General features: G+C 44.8%; 1 protein-coding gene across 10 annotated transcripts in view; it reads left to right on the forward strand.

Annotated features, from left to right (window-relative positions):
* The window catches only part of beta-Spec (spectrin beta chain), a 211,948-nt gene that overhangs the window by 58,560 nt on the left and 137,416 nt on the right, over positions 1-15,972 (forward strand). The window contains exon 2 of one of the 10 annotated variants that reach the window (XR_011714207.1): positions 1,515-1,604. The exons of the other annotated variants lie outside the window; for them this stretch is intronic. The gene's annotated coding sequence lies outside the window, so the exon portion shown is untranslated. The remainder of the gene's footprint in view (positions 1-1,514; positions 1,605-15,972) is intronic. 10 annotated transcript variants of the gene reach the window in all.

Below are 15,972 nucleotides of genomic sequence, written 5' to 3' on the forward strand. Positions count from 1 at the left end.
TTTTTTTTTTTTTTAAGAGGCGTAGTTTGCATGATACTGGTGAAGATAAGTAAGGAACACAAGCTATCATGCCAAGCAGCAGCAGCTGTTTATTGTAAGAGGTTGAACATGGTCTTGGAAGAAGTCATACCCATACGATCGTTGGTGGTGGTGCGAAAGAATGAACAACGTCTTAGAAAAATGAAAGAAAAAGTTAGATGGCTGGATGGTTGTGTTTTAGTAGTGGCTGAAGGTCTCTCACGGGAGGATGGTAGAGTTAGCAGTGTATGCTGGTGTTCAGCGGTGGCTGGTTCGATCGTACAAAGAGATAACACAAGTTAGGTTAGTGTCTGCGTTACGGATACGTAGCATGACTGGTCACTCAGGGCTTAGTGTTCGAACCGCTAGTATATCTGACCTACGAACAGAATTTGTCCCAAGTTCAAATATACCATGATGTTTATACTGGTGAAAGTGGTCATAGAAATTGTAAATGTATATCGATGAGGAGTTTGTTATAAAACAGAGTTGTAGACAAAGTGCGTTATTAGTCAGAAAATGGCAAATTGAATTGAATTCAAATAAATGTAAATCGTAAATCAGGCAAGAGTAAAGGATGGATTAGACCAGACTATGAAAGCCTTAGTGATGGTTGCAAGAGTCACCCAGTGAAAGTAACCTTTGACACACGAGGAAGATGTTAACTATTGCATGTTAGTGTGTGTGTGTGTGTGTGTGTGTGTGTGTGTGTGTGTGTGTGTGTGTGTGTGTTGCCTTACCGCACTAGATTCATTGTGAAGCACATATGTATAATGTTTAGTCTACTGAGACTGGAGTATGCTTCACCAGCTTATCCTTCTCGCTGGGGAAACATTATATGGTGTATTAGAGATAAAGATTAGCCAGCCTTTAGGCTTGGTAATACCCCTGGTCTGGACTGTGGGCCCGAAAGTACCTGTTGTATAATAATTAACAATTATATGGCATTTTTTTTTATTTTATTTATAGATTGGTTTATTAGACATGCACATCGTGTCCAGATTCTCTGGTGATTTAATGTTCTTTTTAGATCTTTAAGTTCTGTATGAGTTATCAGAAATGTGTACATAATGTATGAGGGTATACTTGGTCAAGTGTATGGTAGAGATGCGGGACGTATCATTTGGAGGTGTGATGGGATAATGACTGGTGGGAAATCTTACTGGAGGGTGTGGCGGGAGGACGCGTCGGCGTGGTCCACACCGTTCATTGGTGGTTACTAGGAGGGTCACTTACCTCGTGAGTCGTCCTCGTCTAACTGGTGAAACCAGCGGTTCATAGTAGATCCATAGTTCAGATATAGTGTATTGATGACATGTATACAGTATTACTGTACGTACCTGTTATTGATGTATGATTCTCTTGCTTATATTTCTTCACCAACAAAGATCTTGACGCGTAAGGTTGCTTCCAGTAATGTGTATGTATTGTGCTGTGTTGGTAGAGCGGTTCACACCCTCCAATGCTGAAAGATTTTTCCCCATTTCTATTTGCAGGTAAGCGTGAGGGGCAGAGTGGACTTTCTCCTGTCCTTGGAGCGGTCACCGCGCGCCGGCTGGTCGCTGGCGGTTCCTGCCTGACGTTAGGTAACCTGCTGGTGGTGGTGGTGGTGGTGGAGCTGCTGTTATTCTTTGCTCGGGATGTGGTTAAGATTGTTTGTTGTTTTGTGTGAGACAAAGACGTAGACCTGTTGTTAGGGGTGCGCCCTGCCCGGCGCGCAATGTTGATGCTTCATCGAGGCCGTGTTGCTAAGTGGTAATGTTTTCAGATGGGTAATTTCCTTGTTTGTGTCTCGTGTTAACACAGGTGTAGTATGATGCATGTGAGCGTAGATCATGAGGAAAGCATGAGGGAAACACATGAGGGAGTCCATGTATTAAGAGGGATCTTGATGGAAGAAAGTGCAGAAATGTGCCATCATTGTCATGTATGGCTGGTGTTCTTGCTGAGTCACCGTGATATACATAGGTGGTTACAACCCGGAGGATGTAAGATTATTTGTATGAAGTCGTGTAAGAAATAAGAGGGAGTCATGGGCTTCCTTAAAGATAACCCTTTCATGTCAGAAACTCTCTAAAGTGGTCTGGAGTAGGCATTTACCATAACCGGCATCCTCATACACCGCATACATTCACATCCTTAAGGGTACAGAGATGGTATCTGTGTATCCCTGAAGATGTGAATGCTCAGAAGAGCTGTGTAGATTCATCCAAGATGTTATATTTCAATACGTGGCGGGGGGGGGGGGGGGTAGGTCAGGTCAGGTCACTCTTGCATGATGTTCGTAGGATGTGTTATCCTAGTACTGTGATGATGATAGCCAGCGGGGGAGACCGGCTTGCGCCCTACCTACACCAGGCCAGGATGGTAGTGCCGGTACGCGGCTGATCGATGCTGTAACGACTCCGTGTCTGGACAGACGGAGACACAGCTCGGTACACCCTCGACCACACGTCTGTATTGCAGACTTGACACGTCCTTGCTTTTGTATCCCATACCTGAAGTGTAGTCTTTATAACGCTGGAATGTCTTGTCAGATGTTGTGGGCAGCATTCGGTCTGGTCGCACTGTGATGATGTCTTGGCTGCCATTTTTAGTGGTGACTCCTACTGTATGGTAGGTGAGGAGGCAGAAGCACTGTGGTAGGTGGGGAGGTAGGAGCAAGATGGTAGGTGGGGAGGCAGGTGGTGGTGGTGGCAGCAGCGGTGGGTGTGAGGCTGGGCAGTAATGGTTGTCTGGTGACCTCCTTCCTTCATTAGGTATATTGCAGGGTTTTTACCCACTCCAGCCCACACGCTGCAGATGGCCGCCTCCCCCGGGGATGCCATCGTAACTACTCCATTATAACTACCACTGTGGTAGAGCGAGACACCAGGTGGTGTGACCTGCTGTATCTGGGAGGATATGTACCAAGGGGAAGCTTCAGTGTTTGGACAAGTTGCCAGAAATATATTTCATAATTTTCTGGACGTGTCAGATGGTCTGGCTGGCGTGTGCAGACAGGACGATTGAGCCTCAGGAAACCTTTATTATGGTTATATAGATCAACCAGCCGCTGGTTTCGCTCCCACTTGGCCAAGTTCTTAACGTAATTTCTCAGAACCCACAGATGTTAACGCCCTCTCCCAGGCTGCAATAGCATAATCGTACCGTTGACCTTGTACTTGTTGAAGAAGAGTGGGAGGGTCGAGGAGGGTGGTGGTGGTGGTGGCGGGAGATAGGCACATGCAGCAGCCGGCTGGCCAGGACACGCCCACTTGTACTCCTCCAGGAGGCAAGTGACCCAGGGATCCCCGCCATCTGCACCCCAGCAGTTTGTGTATCGTGCGTCGTACAACAGCTAACAGACATGGACGGTCCTACTTTACGGGAGGACAATAGAACCAGTAATATTCTTATAACCTCGAGCACACGACACCGCCTGTGGATGAAGCCAGTGGCCGCTTGACTTAAGATTTGACTCTTTCAGTTATCTTAACTACTGTTGTGGGAGTCACTTGGCTGTGTGGCTTCCCTTCTTGTATATCGCCGGGTTTAGATGGAGAATGTAGAAAAGAGAAATATTTGCTTCTTCCACTGAACAGTAATCTAGATTGTATCTCCGTAAGTACCTGTGAATGGGTGAATACGTTACATGAGTTGAGGCGTGAGTTGGTGAGGAAGACGCATTCTCCTCTCCAGTCATTGTGGCACAACATATGAAGACCTGGTGTGTGTTACAGGAAATGTATCAGTATCCACATCTACCGACCAGTCGTGTCGAGTTACGTTACCGTCCACGTTAACAACACGGGATATCTAACTCCCTAGGGAAGGTTTTGCCTCCCTACATGTTCTCATCATGAGGTTTTATATCGTGTATTGGTGGTATTGATAACCATTCAGCGGCAGTCTGTACCTTCACACGTCAACCCCGTCTCGCCTGCTGCCTAACATGACCTGTTTAACAAGTCTGCCGAGGTCACTAACAGGTCATGCATGCCCTACACTCACCGTCAACTCGTCCTCGTCGCTTTTACCTACCGTCTGCTCACCGGACACCACAGTAACCTCATGTATACTCACCAGACACCACAGTAACCCGATGTATACTCACTGGACATCCTAGGCACGTGCCTTCATTCCCACCTGGCACACAAACCTCTCTCCCTGTACTCATTGGATACACCAGCCTCGCCTTATACACCTTCCGGGCACACCTGCCTTCTGTAGTTCTTGGATACCATATCCTCCCGCTGGACTCGCAGTTTGTACTGGACCCTCCTGTATACTCCCTGGAACCCCAGCCTACGTCGTCTTTACGGATAGAAGCAGTGTATCCAGGTGGCGCGTTACCGCTGTGAGAAGGTTGTCCAGGAACATGGTGAGACTGGATGACATAACGTGTGTTCGTAGGGATGTGACTCCTCATCTCCTTAACTCACTGGTCAACACGCTGCGGGTGGGTGGATGATTGGGTGTGGGCGGAGCCTGCTGTTAAAGGTGCTGTAAGGCAAGATGGACTCGGGCGCAGTGGGCCACTCTCCCATGTCTTTATCAACTGGGGCTGCCACGCCTCGCCATACATGGAAATATATTATAATGTTCAGTTTAGGCGTAGCCACACTGGATGACATATTTATAATTACCTTTTAATTTGTATTCGTGATATACATTATACTCGTATGGTCTGATTTCAACATTGTCCCTTAGTTAAAGTTTTGGAATTTGTATTTTTATATCATCTCTAATATGTTTTCTGTCTTTTCCCTCACCTTTGCTTACCTGACTTCCTGCTGCATCCTTAGATCGCAATGATTTTCTTTCATTTGAAAAACAGGTTCTTCATAATGTCCTTGTGAGTGCGTATTACTTGGCAACATGGTATGTTGCATGACTCCTGTGTCGTCATTGGCAGGTCAGAAGTGGCTCTTTCTGAAATGATTTTGTTTTTCTGCACCGGTAAGCTGTAGGACTCCTGCCTTCTCATGGCTTCCCACACACCTGCAACCTGCCTCAATATATGGAAACTTTCATTTCACTGAACACTTGAAGTTACTATGTTCTATGTTTTTTCCTCGTTTCTTGTGAGGCGTCCGTGTGTGTGTGTGTGTGTGTGTGTGTTATCAGATGCGGCAACTTAACCTGTACGCTAAGTTTGGACATCGTCTTCGTCACAAAATGGTCATTCTATATAGGTTGCCCTGCTGCTACACAAGTGAGTGGGTTTACGTCTGTAACTCGTTGAATTGTTATCACATGTAAAAAAGGTTTTAAGTTGGAACTTAAATCTGGCTCATAACTTGAAGACATCCTGCTTTTGGTCATGGAACTTAGCATAAGTTTTTTTGATGTTTTCCAGTCATTAATTTTATCCTTTATTTTTGATTCTTTGCACGAACACTAAATATCCTGTGGATAAAATTTAGATTTTGGCATCATTCTCGAGAATTTGAAATTGACACATATTGCCCTCTCCACAAAGGTAAAAACAAAGCTCCCAAAACTGATGGCAGATGGTACTAACATCACATATTATGAAAACAGAGAGAATCCGTAGAGGCAGATGGACATGCTGTATGGAATCTAACCCATCTACGTAACCTTAGACAACACTAGTGTCCAGGCAGGAAGGTCTTGACCCTGTTAGTTACTTGACCACTACAGGAAGAGTATGATCAATGCTCAGAACCAAGAGAACTCTGAGGTGATAGACTCAAACTGCAGAAACGTATGATTAATATGACCATGGTATTATAGCTCAGAAATTGCTGAAGATGGGAATACCGGGAAAAGTAGGTTGATATATCACTTGTAAGTAATGTATCACGACACGTGTTATACTGAGACATTTCCATTCTCTTCGTTAAAAAGCACATTCCCCCACGGAACCTTACTAGCACCCACCCTGTTCTTCATTCTTATATTTGACATAGACGGGAACACGAGTCGATGTTTTCCGTTGAACACAGAGCACAGCTTGCTTCTCTGTGGGGATAAGTTTCAACTCCTTTGGGGAAAATGGGAAAATCATGACCAGCACAAACTGCGGAACGGACACAAACTCTGCCTTATCTCGATTGATCAAAGACCTCGTTATGATAATGTCTGACGACCTTACTGAAGCGGACACAAGGAGGCAACGATTGCCTCCTCCACGGGGATGGTGGAATGGATTCTGAGGACCTTCAGGGTAAAGAAAAGAGAAATGTTGGCACACTTCAAAGCGCTAATTCTCTCATGCATATAATACTGCTGTGTCCGAGCCTCACACCACAAGGCAGGCGATTTTGAAGATTTAGGAAGTGTTCAGAGATCTGTCGCGTCCCATGTTGATGTAAAGAAACTGACTTACTGGGAGTGGCTGAAATCAGTATGGCTGTACCCTCGAGAGCGAGTACGGGAGAGGTATATTATCATCTTTACATGGCAGATTCATTATAAAAGATTTAGCCTCCGACCAATGTCAGGCATGGAAGACGGAAAATATCATTATCTCAAAAACCAAAAGGCGATATATATATATATATATATATATATGTATCTGGGGCACAACTCTCCCATAAGTGCTTGCAGGCAATGGGAACACCACTGGATGAACGGTGGAGGGTTTGAAGAAGGCCCTGGACAAATATTTACAAAGGGTATCAGAGCAGCCAGACTGTGGTGGCCACACGGGCATGCGGGCTGCAGCTTCTAACAACTTGATCGACCAGCGACCCAACCCAACCCAGCAGCCGGAGCCCGTCCCTGACTGTGTGGGTAGAAAACTCCAGAAGACTCCAGTATAACTCATGGTGACTTTACATCACTGCAGGCGACACGTGGTACATGGAACACACTTATTAGTTATGCTTCAAATCTTAACCTGGATGGGGATTTCTGACTGCCTGAAGCCCTGGGTAGGAAAAAGACTACTGAACCATTGTATACCTAGGTAGTCTTGAGGGGTGTTGTAACCCCACAGCTCGAGCCGAGGCCAAGTTGCTGAGTTGGGTCGTTTATCGACCAGGCTGTTGGAAGGCGCTGCATGAGGCCCTCGTCAGCCTGGTACACTCGTTGGCATGACTTCTTGATTCATCTGCCGTACAACATCTTAAACTTCCGAGGGAATCTTAAGATGTACTGACTAAACTGCATGCAGTCAAACGCTGTACATACACACATTCACTTCAGTCTTGTCTTTCTCTCTTCTGTTAAACTTCCCACCTTCAAGAATCGTGTCTGCAGACTTCTGAGGAACTGAGATTAATTCAGCCTTCATTTTTTTTCTTCTTCTTACATATCACCTTACCTTTCATCCGAGATGGGGAAGATTGGAGCCTCATTTTGCCCTTGCCATTTCCGTTATTCGAGAAAGAAAATCGGTTTAAACCGGAAAGATGATTCCTTTTCCATTTTTTTGATGACTGTGAACGAACTATGGAGGCCGTGAAGAATACACAGAACGCTGATATATTGTAGAAACGTTGTGTAAACCTTTGACAAATGTTATGTTGATATGTCATAACTAAGAGGTAATATTACGACAAGTGAATTAAGATGTGTGTAGTGAGTGCACGTAAAGACGCTGCTATCATCTCAGGGGAACTGTACATACGTATACCTCTGCTGTGTCTCATTATTGTATCTAACATAGACACAGACCAAGGTTTCATATCCTTTTCTGTTGATATCACATTAAGTTTGGATATCTCGTCTGTGGAAAACATTGAAAAACTACTAGGTCAAGTGTTCTTCAGGGTCTATAATACAAGCTGGGAAAGAGTCCAAGCTTACTGGACGGAAATGACCTGCACTATGTGTGGGAAGAGCAGCATGAAAAACCTCGAAGATATAATACCTGATGACGTTATCTCTAGCGAGTATAGCGAAGCAACAGTGATCTCGTTAAGAAAGGTGTAAGACAGGGTAGTCAGACCCTAAGCCAAGCCCACAATACGTACGCTCTTCAAGGCACAGATGATGTTCTGTCGAATGCTTGCTAACATCGCCCTAATGGCGGGCGACATTGTAATTATAAAGAGTGCCATGATCCTTCACGCTTCGCTCTGACATTTAACACTGTAAACCCACTTGGATCGTCCCTCACTGAGGCGGTACTCACTAATGTTGGTGAGAGAATTACATGATTTACTCTTGGGAAATCCTGGGAGACACATCCCAAATTATATTAAATGATAATTCCGTATCGACACAGCTACAATATGAATAACACACTAGATCATTACCCCGACAATGGAAAAGTACAAAATACTTGCAGTATGACAAGCCATTGTATTCATCATGGAAGACTTGGCAATAACTGTGCTCAATGCTCTTTTAGACACTGAGGAACGGTCAATGTATAGTTTTATAGAGGCCCTTGATGAGTACTGTATGTACACACTGCATAGTGTGGCACTAGGCTGGAACATTACGAAGGTCACGTAGGCCTGCTGGGCCGCGGCCACCAGCAGCCTCATCCAGCAGAGAAACAACGCAGCAGCACCTCGGTCCCAGACCGGCCTCGGGGAGGGGGGTTGAAGAGCGTGCGCTACCACTGGCAGGATGAGCGTGGGTTGCACGGTAGAGTAACCGGTGACACCGCCGTCAATGGTGTCATGTGTGTCGTAAAGTGTACATATACCACCATCTGGCTGTAGTGTGAGGGAACTACCTCTAGTGGTCATTGTTTTCCCAAATATAAGTTTTATGAATTATACATTCTCTTCCATCATCACTTTCAGGGACGTTCCCCTTCCATGGAATCTGAGCTCCCTGCAGAAGGGCTGTTCACCCCCCTCTCCTCCGTGGAATTTGAGAGTCATCGGGAGGGCTGATCCCCTCCCCTCTCCTCCATTGTCTTCTCTTTTCTTCATTGTTACTTGTGTCCTTCAGGGAGAAAGACTAAGTGCATTTGAACCTCCTCTTTGACTGGTCTCGACTGTGAGTATATTTCCCGGCTTGATCTCCCTGCCTTCCTCATTTGAATTCAAATGTCTTGCAATCCCCTGCCTGCCGTGTGCATGTAAGGACGCCCTGTTAAGTAGGGTAGGTATGTTCCTTCCTTATAGTGTGTGATTATGTGTTACAGGGAGACAATTTTACACTCGTGTTTCACAGTTTCTTAACTTTGCACATATTTCTTGTCTTCTACATACAGTCACCATCCTAAGCCGGGTATCCATTTATCGACTATCTCCAAAGGGAGGATGAACACCTGGGTTGGGTGTAGGCCGACTTCCATACCGAAGATTCGAACCAATGCGGATCCGACCCTGTGCTGGCCCGTGTTGACTCATCAGTAACGGTAATCATTACACCACGGAGCCGTGTGTGTGTGTGTGTGTGGCACTTAAAAATCTCACCATCCCCGCCCGGTCACTGTCTGTGCTAGTGATTTAAACCTGTAATCATAACTGATCTCAAACGTTGGGAGATAACCAGTGGTTGGAGGGAGAGGAGATCTGGTTGCATTCGTGACTGATTAATGTGGTAGTGGCAGGTACGGTACCGGTGAGGGAGGGGAGGGGGGTCTGGCAGTGGGGGCGGGTGGCTCCGTGCCAGCTGATAACCAGCCCACGCTATGCTCCAGCTCTGACTGACTTTTACGGTGGATTGAGGATGGGAGTTCTGAAGCCTGGCCGAGGTGTGGGCTGCTGGCTGGGAGGTGGAGAAGGACCTGGACTAATAATGGTGGGGAGCATCTCAAGTGCAGGCGAGGAAAGGCCAGTAAAGGTGATGGTGAGGATCTGGGGCCGGTGTAGGCGAGGCTTTAATGCTGGACGGTTGAGGGCGTCGGGTTCAGCTGGGAGTCGACCTGGGGTAGAGTTGCAGGAGGGTCTCGGGTGCTGGTGGGGTGGGCCTGGGTAGATACAATGGTGAGTGAATAGAGTCAAGCGGGCATGAGGAAGGGACTTTGGTGGTGCTGGTCAGTAGCCGGGGTGGTGGTGAGATAGTATCTTGGTTGTAGGCTGGAAAAGATGTATTTTCAGTCCCAAAATTTTTTTCTCCAAAGGGAAATGGACCCCATTCACATTATGTATAGGTGCCTGCACTCGAGTATTGCCAGCTCTTAACTGGCTTCGCCTAGGCCGGCATTGACTGACGCTTTCATGCTTACATTATTTCGAGAGTTCAGCATCCTCTGTAATCTTCTCTGTCAATCTGATTGCAATTTGATTCTTAACCTAAACACTATATATTATTCAAAAAGATAAGCTCATGTTCCGTTTTCTTCCACAAAATACGTCTCTCATCTTTTATCATTCACAGGAATTATTACATATTCCCATCCACTTCCGCGTTCTAGCATCATTCTAGCCTCAGTAGTTTATGTCAGTATTTTCCTATTATTATATACTAAATGTCTTAAAATTTATCATACTACTTTACAGTTGTGTTGTGCTCTTTAATGCCATCTCTTTCCAATAGCTCCTTCTCTCACAATATCCTCTTCAAATCAGTCTTTAATTGGTTTTCATGTTCAAGTACATGAAAATCTGTCTTTTATATTCTGTCCGTCTCTTGCCGTATATATCAGTTGATTTATTTCCAGCCAGTCCATGAGGTTGTGTCCAGAGGACCGTAATATATCTTCTCTTGTTTTTAAGATTCGTAGCAGTGCATTTAATATCCTTAATAAGCAAGGCTTCAGCTCTCATTTCAGTTTATCGATCTATTATCCTCAAAGTTGTCCTCTTTATCATCAATAATGTGTACTCGTTCTGCCCGTGTTGAGGTGGAGAGCGGGAGTGTTGTGGTTGGGATGTAGGAGGAGCTGAGGTAGGGACGGGGCAGGGCAGGGCAGGGGATGACGTGGAGATTTATTTAAGAATGGCGGATCATGTGCCGCTATGGCTGCCCTGGGGGTCGGGATTAAGTTTTCTGTTAGGCTTCTCTTCCCAGATATTTTGGATTTTTTCCCGACTAAAGGATGTTGTGAATTGTTGTTTATGATTTTGTATTTGAGTAGTGAAATATTGGGGAGTAATGTGACTGCCCACCGTCACGATAGATGGATGTGGCAAGAAGACGAGTAAAGCCACAGTGGAGGGTGGGTGGGTGTGGTGCTGGCTGGTGGTAGGATCTGTGAGCAGGCAGGAGGGTGGGTGGCGTGCAGCGTTATCACAACCTGGACACGCAACTTGAGGGGGTGGGTAATGCTTGCCTCCCACCGCCGCACCGCCATATTTCTGACCTGGTTTTCTCTCCTGGTCTCTCATTATATTGTTGGTCACTTATACAAAAATTACTTCCTCTATTCTCATTTCATGTTGTGTTTCATTCTTGAGTTTTCTTCGTCCTTGTAAGGGCCAGTCCCTTTACGTTGTGCTTCATCTTCCTTAACAGTCTTTCTCTCTGCATGGTCTTGGGGTGTGGATTTGTCGGTATGGTATTAGATTGTGGGTTTGTTGGGGGTTGGGTTTGTCTGTATGGTGTTTGGTTGTGGGTTTTTACGGTGTTGGGTTGTGAGTTTGTGTGTTTCGTATCAGGCTGTAGGAATATGCCGTATTCAACGTTGTATTGCCTTGGTGGTCTGGCTGGGAAGTGTTGCTGTGGGGACGGAGGAGGGAGAGGGGTAGACAGGAGCATGTTACCATTTTTACTCTTGAACATTTTTGGACGCCGTTCAATGTTATTACGTTAATTTAAAAAGGTAGTATGCAATATTGATTTAGAGATTCTATGTTATGGCTTGTAAGATATCCAGTTGTGGAATGCATTTTTAGTAGGATATAAACACGTATTCCATGGTAAGTTGTGTTGAGATGTGTTGTTATGGTGAACTGATGTTATCGCAGTTGTGGCGGATGTTGACGTGGGTGATGATGGTAGTGTGTGAGTCATATCATTACATCATGACGGGGCGGGGCGGGGGGACGGCTTATCATCCATCGAGCGTATCACCCGCTTGCTGCTCCACTCATACCGCCGCGCCCATCACCCTTGTATTGCACGCTTCCCTCCCTCCCACCAACCACCACCCTCCCTCCCTGACTCGGAACCTTCACCTGCCGCACTCTGTGGTGCACGCTGTCTGTAAGTTTATCCGTACATTCCTTTTGTGTGGTTGGGGGTGTGGCAACTGAGGCCCAGCAGGCTTAATGGATGTGGCCCGGGGTGACCGTAGGTCGCTACCACCTCAGTATTGAGCGACCAGTTCGCCTCTCATACTCGTGTTGAGGACGGCATACCATCACGTGATGTGGATCATGGTAGTAGATTTAGCTAATGAAGCCATGGTTAACTGTCAGACAGAAGGTAGGGGTTTTAGAAGAGCACGAGAGGGGGAAAGTGATCCGGTTTCTTGGTGTGGAGGGAAAGACGTAGATTGTGGTGGTGGTGGGTGTTGTGCTTTCTGACCCCGGCCACGGGAGCCACACCAGGCAGCAGCCGTAGCTCACTCTTAACCACACCTTCACGTGTATCTCGACCACACTCCTCACTCACTGTTGGGAACTGATTACTTTATTCTTTCTCGCATCTATCATTAATTACGTAGATTTTTTTTTTATTTCAAATATTGTCTTGATTATCAGTTTGTCATAACGCTACACATATGATTTGTTTTTAGTTTGAATTATCAGTAATGAATGATACCATCTGTAACAAAAGACAATAAAGTTTTGTAGGAGTGAAATTGACTAATTACCTCTGTACAGTACCGGGACCGAGTTCTGCAGTTGTGTGTGTGTGTGTGTGTGTGTGTGTGTGTGTGTGTGTGTGTGTGTGTGTGTGTGTGTGTGTGTGTGTGTATTATTTGCGTTACGGGGAGAATGTTTTACACTCGTGTTGCCGCGTTTCTTAGCCTTGTATATATGTACCATTCTTTTCTCCCATTTGTACACACACACACACACACACACACATTGTAGTGTATGCCAGGTGCGTATTTATCGATCAGCCGTGAGGGAAAGATACCATCTGGGTTGGGTATGGGCTGAGTGCTGTCCATAGGATTTCGAACTCACAAGGGGTTAACGAGAAGCGCGACAGTCTGGCTGAATGATGATGAAACTGGAAACCTTGCAGTGGGTGTCACTTAATCGTCTTCCGAAAATAACGCGATGCTCAAGTTGGGAAATTCGTAATGTGCGAACAGGACGGGATCAAGTGATATACCTACTTTAAGACAAGAACAAGAGTGGGCGTTCCACGAGAGGTTCTAGAAGGAAGTAGTAGGTGGTGCGAGGGTCTCTGCTACAGTCACCTCTGGAGAACTCAGCACATCAGCCTTCAGATTAATCATAGCAGATATCCAGTACGTTTTCATGCTGGTTGAGTCAAGCCTTCTGCTGGTAACTATTGTTGCTTCCACGGTCGTGTGTACCGAGGCGTGGTCTGTCCCAGCTCAGCTTTGCATGTATGTCAAGGTGTTTAATGTAGACGTTACCGATAGCGTAATGCGAGCAGTTACAATTAAGGGAAATTAGTACTTTAATTTTTAGTGTTATTACTTTTGTAATGGGATCAATCATATAGTTCACTACAATACCCAGAGACGATAGGGTTGAAGATACATTACAGTAATGGGAAAGTCTTGATGATTTGGTATAATGATATGTTTATGTTGCTGTAGTGGGGACACGGTCAGGCTAGACAGTATAGGTGGGTTGGCCTCACGCCTTCAGCATTGAGAATATTCTCCTCATATGAATCTGTGTTGAGAGTTAACACGTTGAGTGTTAACAGTCTCTCATTATGAATCCCCGGCAAGTGATGGTGTGCAGTAAGCAAATCGCGTTTGGCAGCCATCCACAGATATCCAATATCAAGCTTGAGTAGGCTTGTTATGATTGGTTCCAACATTGTAACGTTTATGTAATTTATATGGAAGTAAAGTGAGGATGTATGACACTTTCATTGGTCACACCTGCCTCAGGTACGATCACCATGGCTCATGGAGAACGCACAGATGTCCAGGTTGGTAATACAATTATATTTTATTGGGACAGTTTGATTAGCTTATAAGGTGATAACATAAGGAAGAAATGGATGTTTCTGACGTGATGCCGAGAGTGAGACGCGAAGCCTCTCAAGGACAGGTGGTTCAATCGTTACTGAAAATTATGAAAAATGAGGCGAGAAAAAGAATATTAACATATAGAAAAAATAAAGTTAGAAACAACAATGATTGTATTATGTAAGAAAAAGACAAGGTATAACTGGATATGTAGAGAAAATATTATTTATTATGTATTATTGTCCTAATTACCTCGGGATCTCATAGTGAGAAAGACTTCTCGTGTTACTCAGGACCTTTTGTTAAAGGATGCGCTTCTCTCAGTTGCAGGGAAATTATTTATAACTTAGTAAGATAGTTCGAGACTGATATAGTTCAACAGTTGTAAAAAGGTAGTTCGAGACTGATATAGTTCAGCAGATGTAAAACACACTCTCTCTTGTACAATAGAAATGGGTAATTACAGATCTGAATTTTTTTTAAACATAATTAGGTACACATACGTGCACGATATCTTCCTTGGCTGAGGAGGTGTAATGTGATCAGAATTCTCTGCCTTGCTTCTTGGTCTGAAAGCCTTGCTCTGTGAGCCTTGGTATGAGGGTCTTGGTCTGAGAGCCTTGGTCTGAGGGCCTTGGTCTGAGGGCCTTGGTGTGGGAGCCTTGGTCTGAGAGCCTTGGTGTGAGAGCCTTTACCGGGATACAAATTAAGTTGGAGTCACGTAAGCCGCCACCGCTCCAATTTCACGTACTTGTGCCCACTAACACGCGCACATCTTTCGTTTACAGCTTAAACTTTTCTCATAAAGAACTTGTTTTTCCGTGTAACTTCAGGTGAAGCAAAGACATTTTTTTTTTTTTTTTTTTTTTTTAAATCCCATATGGCAAACTAAGATAGCTGAGAGCTGTTATTGTGAGTGCATAAGTTCAGGTGACGTGAATAATTGCGGAACTGATTTTGACGTGTATGGTCCAGAATCCAGTGCACTATGTGTCCACCTCAGAGTCTTTGGTTGTCAGACCAACTGGAGCAGGTTAAGGTTATCACATACAATAACTCAGTAATGGATAGAAATATTGTTCAGTCGTCTCTAATCAAACATAGTACAGGTATGGATGTGATTTATAATATCGGTCTATATGAATCAGTAACCTTTATAAATGAAAAAAGGTAAATATGTTTCCCAGAACATAGGTTAACCTGAGTGTAACTTGAGGTCGTCGAGGGTGACCTGTGAGCAAATACCTTCACCTGTTTCTTAATTCATTTACCGGCCCCGCCCAGCGGCGGCGGTGGCTGCTGTATTGTGGTTCTCTATCTGTACGTTGTCCAGACGGTGCGATTATACGATACCTCTTGACTCCTCGTATTTTTATTTTACTAGTGGTTTTACGTGTATCTTTATATATATATATATATATATATATATATATATATGTGTGTGTGTGTGTGTGTGTGATATTAGTGAATATTGTTAGCAGATTCTCTATATGTGGTAGGATGTAATGCTCTGATGTAAAGCATTTGTTGTAAAATATATTATTGAATATGTTTACTTTCGTCCCTGGAGCACGTACGCACTCATGGGCTTGCGTCTTGGTCGTATGATCGTAAAGTTTGGTTTGGTAAAACGTTCCTAGTGTATCTCGTGCAGCCCAGCCACATACTGGGGTATTTGAATTAGTTGGGCTTGTCGAGAGAATAGCAGTGTACAGGTGTTTGCAGTGTATAGTTTGGTCTCTTTAAATTGATCATGAGGGAGTAATAAAGACTGCAATGTGTATTGATGGTTTTAGTCATAGTATTTGTACGTGGTCGCCATTATTGCTCAAGTGTTTTCGTTTCCTCAGTTAAGACTCAGTCGGGTTAAGTTTGGTCAACTCCATCCCGCCACGGCCTGTAGTAAGTATATGATTCAGATCAGCTTCACTTTAAGTCCACAGTTGTCCGCTTCGCTGTACATGAACCACGTGTTAAGATGATTCACACTCGGGTCATAAGATAGCCACAGTATTCCCGCTTGATCT

Source organism: Panulirus ornatus, chromosome 2 (genome assembly GCF_036320965.1).
Source record: "Panulirus ornatus isolate Po-2019 chromosome 2, ASM3632096v1, whole genome shotgun sequence".
NCBI lineage: Eukaryota > Metazoa > Arthropoda > Malacostraca > Decapoda > Palinuridae > Panulirus > Panulirus ornatus.